The sequence below is a fragment of the Alligator mississippiensis genome, chromosome 1 (genome assembly GCF_030867095.1).
Source record: "Alligator mississippiensis isolate rAllMis1 chromosome 1, rAllMis1, whole genome shotgun sequence".
In the NCBI taxonomy this organism is placed as follows: domain Eukaryota; kingdom Metazoa; phylum Chordata; order Crocodylia; family Alligatoridae; genus Alligator; species Alligator mississippiensis.
In genome coordinates this window covers 457874397-457884148 of record NC_081824.1, presented here as the reverse complement: position 1 = coordinate 457884148, position 9752 = coordinate 457874397, and positions in this window count along the sequence as shown.

Below are 9752 nucleotides of genomic sequence, written 5' to 3'. Positions count from 1 at the left end.
TAGGTATTTTAAGAGAATAGGTCTCATGTCTAGCTTTTTTGCTTAAAATTCAGTAGCAGCTGGGGGTTATGCATAGAATAGAATCCATGCAGACTAACAGTAGACCACTATTCTACCTTTCTTTCCTAAAGGGCTAGAAAAATCTGTGATCTCAGTGTATGTTAGTAGTTTGCTCTTTATGACCTCTTGCGATAAGAAATCTTGGTTGTTTGATTCTGTGAGATGGTCTCCAAAGCTGTTTTTCTGTCTTATTGTTTTTTTTGGCTGCTCTTGTCAGCATTCTAGTTTTTCCCTTTGAATTTTTATCACTGTTAACATTGTGGGTATGCATTTCAAACACCCTATAAAAATGTTGTCCAAATGAAGTATACTATGGGATTCTCAAATGGACTTGTAATACAAATAAAAAGATGTCTGAGCATGAAGGAAATGTATGACTTGACTCTTTAGTGATCCCTGATGGTTTAATTAAAAACCTATGGTGCTATATGGAATAAATGGATCTGAACTGTGTTTTGGGCTGACTTTACAGTATTTGCAAAACATGACTAAAAGTAACAGCACTAGTTCTCTGCACTAGGCTTTTAATTTATTGCTGTACTGGAGCTCTCATGCTTAGTTAGCTTAAACCAAAATTAAGCTTCTAATGTTTCTAAAAAGGAACAGTCTGGGAAGTAGTGATATAATCCATTAATATACTTCCTCTGACATTCAGAAAAACCATCCTCAAGCACTGCTGTTCTCTAGTGCAGTAATACTTACTGTCCCATTGTTTCATGGTAGGTGTTTCTAGAGCCCTGGAACAATTCTTATGAGAGAGAGAGGTCATAAATTGTGTGGAGAGGACTGACCAGGGATAAAATGTTACATGGAAGGGTAAAATTCATCAATACTCATACCATATATTTAGTGGTAGAGCAGAAAAGAACCAGGGCCTCTGTTCTGACTGCCAGTCTGGTCCCCTACCTACTGGACTGTGCTTCCTTTCTGGGCTTGAGAGATTCTCTGATCACCCAGTCTGGCTGCTCTGCTAATAAGGGTGCCAGCTGGGGCTTTCAATGAAGTACCAGTGTAGCGCAATGCAATGAAAACATGAGATCATTGTGCAGCTGGAGTCTAAAAAACAGGCAAGGCACTGCAGTGCACTAAGGAAAGGCAAAGCTGTGGTAGTGAAAACATCAGCAGTGATCAGCTATAGGGGAAGCTATCAAGATAGTTGCACAGTTACCTGCTGGCTTGGGCTGCAAGCCCGATAAGCTGGCAGACAGCCTGGCTTAGCCATGTAAAGCCATTGGGAATGGAACAAGCTGTACGAGGAAGAGAGAGGTCTTTTACATTTGCTGCTACCAGGAAAAAACACAAGAGAAAAAGGAAATCATCTTCCTTTTCAGCCTACTCTAGATGCTTTATTGCAAAGTCTACTGAGACTGCAAAGCAGCAAGCTCTTTGCCTTTGGGGCTGGGTAATCCACACTTTCCAAACGCACAGCATTACATGTCTTTACTCATCCTTGGTCCCATTCCTCTGACTCTTCTTGACTGGTTAAGAAAGTCTAGTGAGTTAAGAAGCAAGTGTTTCCTGATGAAACAATGAGAATGGAGGGAGCTGTGTTGTCCTCTTGGTGTGGAGAGGGGAAATAGTTTAAACTTCCTTCTAATTCTCAGATAAATGTTACCAGCTGCTTTTCACACAGCCTAGTTTTATAACTGTTGAACATAACTCCAGTGGACACATTCTGCTTCACTTGATATTGAATCACTAATTTTAAAATCCTGCTCTAAACTTATTACCATTTTTGAAGACTCTCGTCACTTTTACTAAAAAGATGGTTTTTATCAGCATGTGAAATACTGCTGGGTTCAACTCATACAGGACCTACCTCTTTCAAACTGGAGGTGGTATAGAAGGCTGTCATGTAGTTATTTTCCCTAGAGGAAATCTGGCTGATATGACCAGAATTGCTTCTTGGAGTCCTGGAACATTGTGCTTTAACTACCTGGGGAGACAGTGCCTCTGTGCATAGCTACCTGCTCTGGCCAGGGGGTCCAAAAACTCGGCCAGTCCTTCTCTGTATGCAATTGGGCAACTAGTTCTCTCAAGAACATGCTATCTCTCCACATTTCTACTTGGTTATACATTGAGTGGGCTGGGCAGTGTCCTGTGTATGCCTCTGCACAAGTATGCAGGTGTGGCGGAGCAAGTCCTAGGCTATTACACTGACAAACTCCCACTGAAATAAGGATGATTAAACATGTCAGTCCTAAATGTCATAAATATTTGTGTACTTTAGTGTATAATCTAGTGTCACCTGATGGTGACTTACTTGCTTTCCAGCAAAGGGCCATTTTAAAGGATGACAGTCTAGCTACGTTTCAAGACTGGTCTGTAAACATAGGAAGATGTGGCAGAAGCTGGTTCATTAACTGGTGTATAGTAGCATATCCCTCTGGATGGGAAAGGGGCTGAACCAATTAATGCAAGCAGAGAATTGTGTGCATGTAACTTCACCAAATACATGAATTATTTAATGGAGAGGGAATGGAAAAAAAGAACCCAGTGATTTTTAACCTTTCTTCTTGGGTAGGAAGAAAACAATGGAGTGCAAGGGCTTGTTTGGCAACCAGGATTTCAGCCAGTGCTGCACAAATCCTCCAGGTGTTAGCTCAGTGGTGTTAACCTGTTCTTTCTCTCTTAAGAGCATTTGTACGGTGATGGGCAAATAGCACATTTCTGTGTTTCTCTCCCCTGTCTGTAGTCACACTTTGCAGGCTGGCGTTCAGGCATTGCAGGAGGGAGAAAAGTCCATTTTGCTTTATTACAGATGCTTCTATTCTAAGATTGTGCCTAAGAAGCAACAATGCCTCCCGTAATAAGCCTGGAGTTTAAATAAAGAGGCGACATGGGGGTGAGAAAGGAAATGTTGCCCAGTGGCAGACAGTCAGTCAGTTTTAGAGCTGGGAATAATCCAGACAGGCCTTTTTGACAGGGTTATCAAAAGGGGAGTTACGGAAGGAGGTGTGAAGCAATCCTGCATGAAGACAAAAGCATTCAGGAGAGGGATGACTAAATAGGGCCTAGAAAGAAGAGCAAGTCAAAGTTATTGCTATCTGTGGCTGCAGATGGGAAAAGTATGGGATCCTAGTTGGAAGAGGGATGACTTTAGGAATGGAAGATTGAATAAAGGATTGAATTGTACTCGTCTGGGAGAAGGGCAGCAGAAAATCCCTAATATAAGAAGGGAGAGTGACAAGACTCAAGGATAAGGCATCAGATGAGACCAAGTGAAGGCAGAAATTGTGTAGAAATAACTAAAGCTTGCCAGATGCAGATGTGTGTTTGTTTGTTTGGGGGCTTTGTTCTTCCTGAAAAGAAATTGAGAGACAATGAATTTTTCCTTTCTCTGGGCATGTATAAACATTCAATTTTAACAGTGGAAATTTTCACTGACCTGCAACCAGACTCCAGACCTGACCAGTAGAGCCATCTCAATCTGTTACCCTGCTCCTGTTCCCAAGGGGTGGCTAAGGCCCATTTAAAGCCTCCGAGCTTGACTCTCTACCCACTCCGAGACCAGAGTGGCTGATTTCAAACAACCTGACACTCCACTTTCTCTATATAAGACCAGAGAGAAGAACACGAAGCGTGGACAATAGGGCTTTTCCTGACTTAAGGATGCACCTCTGATAATTCTGCTTTCTTTCTGCCCTCCTTGTTTTAAGGCTGCCACAGGGTACTGCTCAATATTAGCACTGTTAAATGTGCAAACACTTGCACATGAAGATTCATAGATTCATAGATGTTAGGGTCGGAAGGGACCTCAATAGATCATCGAGTCCGACCCCCTGCATAGGCAGGAAAGAGTGCTGGGTCTAGATGACCCCAGCTAGATGCATATCCAACCTCCTCTTGAAGACCCCCAGGGTAGGGGAGAGCACCACCTCCCTTGGGAGCCCGTTCCAGACCTTGGCCACTCGAACTGTGAAGAAGTTCTTCCTAATGTCCAATCTAAATCTGCTCCCTGCTAGCTTGTGGCCATTATTTCTTGTACCTTGAGATTGCAGCAAGGGAGGTTTAAGTTGGATATTTGGAAAAACTTTCCCGCCAGTAGGGTGGTGAAGCACTGGAACAAGTTACCTACAGAGGTGGTAGAATCTCCTTGGAGGTCTAAGTCCTGGCTTGGCACAGCTCTGGCTGGGCTGATCTAGTTGGGGATGGCCCTGCTCTGAGCAGGGGGTTTCATAGATTTTATTTTTTTTTTTTTTTTAGGGTTGGAAGGGATCTCAATAAATCGTGTCTCCAAAGTAGGGGAGAGCACCACCTCACTTGGAAGCCGATTCCAGATTCTGGTAACCTTTACCATAATAAATAAGTTTTTCCTAATGTCTGGTCTAAATCTGCTGTCTATCAGTTTGTGGATGTTATTCCTAGTTACTCCAAGGGGCACCCTAGCAAACAGAGCATCTCCTATTTTTTGCTGCTCCCCCCCTCCCCCTCCCCCAATGAACTTGTAGATGGACCACTAAATCATCTCTCAGCCTTCTCTTGCATAGGCTGAAGAGATCCAGGTCCCTCAATCTCTCCTTGTAGGACCTTACCTGCAGGCTGCTAACCATACGAGTGGCCCTCCTTTGAACCCACTCAAGGTCATCCACATCCCTCTTGAAGCGTGGTGCCTAAAAGTGGACACAGTACTCCAGCTGTGGCCTTACCAATGAAGTGTAGAGGGGAAGTAATCGCCTCCTTAGACATGTTTGTGATGCCCCTGCTAATGCATGATAAAGTGCAATTGATCTCTTCGTCACACTGTCGACTCACGTTCATTTTGGTGTCAGCTATGACTTCGAGATCCCTCTCTGCTGCTGTGCTGCTTAGAAAGTTGTCTCCCAATCTGTAAGTGTGTTGTTGATTCCTTCTCCCCAGATGCAGCACGTTGCACTTATCCTTGTCAAACTGCATCCTGTTTTGTTCTCCCCACTTTTCCAGTCTGTCCAACTCTGCCTGAATCCATTCCCTACCCTCTGTGTTTGCTTTGCCCCATAATTTGGTGTCATCTGCGAACTTGGATAGTGTGCTGTCCAAATCAGTGATGAAGATATTGAACAGCACTGGTCCAAGGACTGAGCTTTGGGGAACACCACTGCCCATATCTTGACAGGTCGATACCGACTTGTCCACCATCATTCTCTGGGCACGTCCACACATGCAAGCACGTGCGCTTGTAGCAGCTCAAATAGAATCGGTGCAAATTTGAGCCGGGGCTTTTTGCCTCGGCACGTGCTCAGACATGCACTTTGTTTTGGAGCAAATTGTGCCACTTGGGGCAAAATAACCCTGCCTGGCTCCTCTGGATCTTCCGCCAGGGGGAGCTAGAGCTCAGGGCCAGCACCTGTGCTGTCCCCAGCAGTACAAAAACCTGCCCTAGCCAGCAGCTCGAGGTTACTTGACCTCAGGAGCTTCATTGTTTCATTTTAATCATGGGGGAAAAAAAATCTATATAATAGTGGTATTTCATTTTAATCACAGAAAAAATTTGCATTACTTTTTTAATCCAAAAATTGGGGACTTTTAAAAATCAGAGAGAACCAGGATCCCTGGTTATTAGCAATTTTTTTTTTTTTGCCTGGTACCTGTCACTGATAAGCAGGTTGTATCCACATTGCAATTGCTGGTATCAATGTACTATGTGCAACCATGCCCAAATTAGTTATAATCTAGCTAATTTAGGTAGCAGACAGTGAATATGCTTGTGTCCCAGTGAACCCTGGGGCACAAATAGGCTTATGTAGCCTACCATGAAGACCCTGCTGCCAAATCTTCAATGCTGTTGCTTGACTCCTGCGTCTAAGCAGTTTGTGACCTGGTTGTAAAAAGAAATAAGGTTTGTCAGCAGGCTCTATCTGCTATGAATCCATGCTGGTTGCCCTTCAGCATTATTTTTCCTGCTGGACTTCCACAAATGTAATCCTTACAATTTTTTTTTTGTTTTTTTGTTTAATTTTTGCAAAGGTTTTCCCAAGGATAGAGGTGAGGCTAACCAGTCTATAGTTACCTGGATCCTCCTTACTCCCCTTTTTGAAAATAGGGATCATATTGGCCCTTCTCCAGTCCTTTGGGTTGGACTAGATGACTTCCTGAGGTCCTTTCCAACCCCCATTTTCTATGATTTCAAATGAGAATCCATAGTATTAGAAACATTCTTGAACCTGTTGTGGCCTTCCTGAATTCTTCAGTACCAAAGTATTGCTCTTACTTTTCTATTGTCAAAAAATTGATGAAAGTTAAGAGCTGGCATTTTATGAGGTGTCCCCAGGGTCTAACGAGGCTGAGAACAACTGATATAACTGGTCTGTTTTATTTGATACTGGTAGCTAACTCCTCTTCTGCTGAGCATGTCTGTCTATGATAATTTCCTGAGTTTTATAAGGGGCATTACCATCATCTCTGTCCACAATGAGTACACACTTAGGTCTTGTAAAGTGATTCGGTCTACTGCAATACTTAAGTCTTACTCCAAATACAGGGCATTGTCTTGGTGTGTGGTGCTTGCCACCATGTCCCCAACTTTACATGTTGCTTTTTGTGGAGCCCAAAGCTTGAAACTGCAAGGTGTTTTCAGGGGTGGGGGAAGAATTGGATGCAGCTCAAGTTTAATATCAAACGAAATAATGACTTTAGTTTAGCCTCTTAAAGCGGAAGGAGCCAGTAAACCTGTGTATCGGAGAAGTTACCAGAGCTAGCTACAGACCTTGTAGAAGGCAGTTGAGATAAGCCTAATTATTGTTTTAGCTGGTATTTAGCTTGGGTGTTTCCAAACCTGAGCAGGCATTTTGTACCTGAAAGCTTGCTTAACATTTCTCCTAAATATATTGTTGGTCCAATAAATATTACCAAAGAAAACTTCCTTTCTGCTCATATGAGTTGCTTGCAGATACAGAGTAAAGGTCAAGTGGAGAAGGATTAAAGTGGGCTTTTCATTTGCGTCAAGAGTTTCAGTTCTGGTGTGCCTTTTAACTGCTGCATGCTTCTGTTGTGGTGCAGAGCCAGCTGATCTACACCGGTGCATCTACACAAAACATTTACTGCTCAGTTGTCTAATCAGCTGCACAGTAAACATCTCGGTGTGTTTTATACACGTGCTCCCAGAGTGTGTGTATGTGTGTGGGGCGGAGGGGGAGGAACATGCTTTAGAGCCCCTCTGAGAAGGCTGCTGAGGGTGCCTGTTAAGTATGACACTGAGAGCACCTATACACGTGAAGCAAGGCTGCTCCAATACACTAATTACAGCGTGTTGGAGCAGACATGATTAATCAAGGGCCAGGGCTGCTCTGACCAGGCTCCACATGCTGGACCCAAACAAACTGTGGAGCTTATTGCTTCAGAGTTAACTTCTCCCAGGTATATGTTCAAATGGCATGCCCAGGAGCAATTGGCTCCAGAGCAATAAGCTCTGCAGTTTTATTCAGGCACTATAATTGCATGGTATAGATGTACCCACTGTATGATTTATGTTGGACTGGTGGCTGGTTTTAGCTAAGGAGCTTGGGTGAATCAAGTGCTTTGTGGGAACTGAATAAAGCTGTTATGGTAGGATGGAGGAAAGGGGTGCATCTGGTCAGGTCAGATACTTTTTGTTGCTGAAGGACCCAGGCTAGACCTGTGTGGCTCCCAGATTTGACTTGAGGACTAACTGACCCTGAAGTATGCTGCAGCTCTGGGAAAATCAGTAAAGAGTTTATAAACTCCAGAAAGGTAGTGAAAAAACTGCAGTCTAACAGTGAGGGCTATTAAGGCACTATCCACTTTTGCTATGAAAAGATGAACCATTGCTACTTCAACCTTCACTGGCAGTCCTTACTTCTGTAACTGTCTAAACTATTTGTAACTACCTAATTTAACCTGTCAATGTGAAGAATAATGACTGTGTACGGGGGGGGGGACCCAACTCCCAAATACAGGCCTGTTTCCTATTTGGAAACAAGAAATATATGAATGAAACAGAATTTGGGTAAAACACATCCCATCAATAAAAGCAACACTTAATGTATGTATGTATTTGTATACATGTCACAATGTGCCCTTTACCTACACTTTGAAATGTCCTTGTGAGGAAAAAAAACCAAAACAAAAAACCAACCAATCAAAAATATAAAAAAAACAACAACTGTACAATGCATCCTACTACATCTTTGTCCTTGGAACATAACCCAGCCTTAAAGCTGTTCCAACATAATGAGCAATTTGCCTTGTGGGTCTTGTAACAGCTAAACCTCTCCTTGTAGTAACATAAATCCAAGTGCCTCTGTACAAGATGGCAAGGCAGGAGTTGGAGTACCAGGAGCTGGGGAAAATAATCAAGATGTTTTTGCTGGTTACAAGGTGTTTCCTTTTATTTGTTGAGGAAAATACTAATTCTATACATTTGGGCACAATTCTCTTACACTAATTGTGAACCAGGGCAGCTCCACTGGTGTCAGCCTCTTGTATGTTTAGGGAATGTTAGTAGTGCCCAACCTTTTCTCCACACAGGCCAGATGAGCACTATATGGTCCAAGTGTGGGCTGGATCCAGCTGGTGGGCCCAATCTGGTGTGATGGGGGGGTGGGCTGATAGGGTGGGCAGGATCTGGAAACAGTATAGGTCAATTCTGGGGCCCTAGGAAGGACAGCCCACCTAATATGCCCATGGGAGGGCCACATCTGGCTGTGTGGCAACAGCCAGGGCTGGGCTCCAATTGCGCACGGAGCTTGAAAATTTGACAGCAGGGGAGAGTTGGGAAGTGTTAATTGCCACCGCATTTCTGCTGCCAAGTTTCCTGACCTGTGGGAAGCCCCAAGGGCTGGATGCCATATCTCTGTGGACCAGACTTGGCCTATGGGCTGTGGATTGAGCACCCCTAGAGTATGTGATCATGTTTGGTGAACCTGACAAAGTATTGGAAGACTGAAGCAGAAGTTCATTTAAGTAGAGGACTCTAGATGCCATCTCACTTTTGGCTCAGCCTTGGGCTTATGAAGACTGAAGTGGGGAAAAGAGCCAATTTAGGCTAGGAGGCTGCAGTAGCAGAAGGTTCAGGGCTCTGGACCACAGCTAGATAGCTCTTAATAGGAGAGAAGTTGAGCTGCCACACTGGAAGTGCATAGAGGCAGGAGATTTCTTAGATAGATGGGGTGGGGAGCCGAGATCATGTCAAGGACATGTAGTTCTAGGGAGGGACCTGTAGGAGTCCTACTTGGCAGACAACAGTTCAGTACCCCAAGCCAGGACTCTACCCCAGCGGCATGCAAAGAGTTGTGGATGCTACCACCCAGCAGAACACTCCTTTTATTACTGATTGGTGATTTCTATATGGAAGGAGTCAAAGTAACAGAAAAAGACTGTATGGCAAGAGTGCCTGCCAGAGACACTGTATAAGAAACCTAGGGTGCTGAGCAGGAGTGAACTTCACCTCTAAGCTTGGCCAGCTATTATCAATCTGTATTGAGGTGTTGCCTCAAGGTTGAACACTAGATCAGGACCCTGTTGTGATGGGTATTCTGTGTGCACATACAGAGATGTTTCCTGTTCCTGAAAAGTTTATAAAATTTGTCTAGTTGAAATGTAGTAGGGAAAAGAGGCTCAAAGATGAAGGGTGACATTTTTGAAGTGTGTTTAAGTGACTTAGGCTTCCAACTCTCATTTAAAACTGATGGGGTTAAATAAAAAAAACAAACCCTTAAATGTGGTCCAGAAAACCTGTTCAGCATCTGCCTATC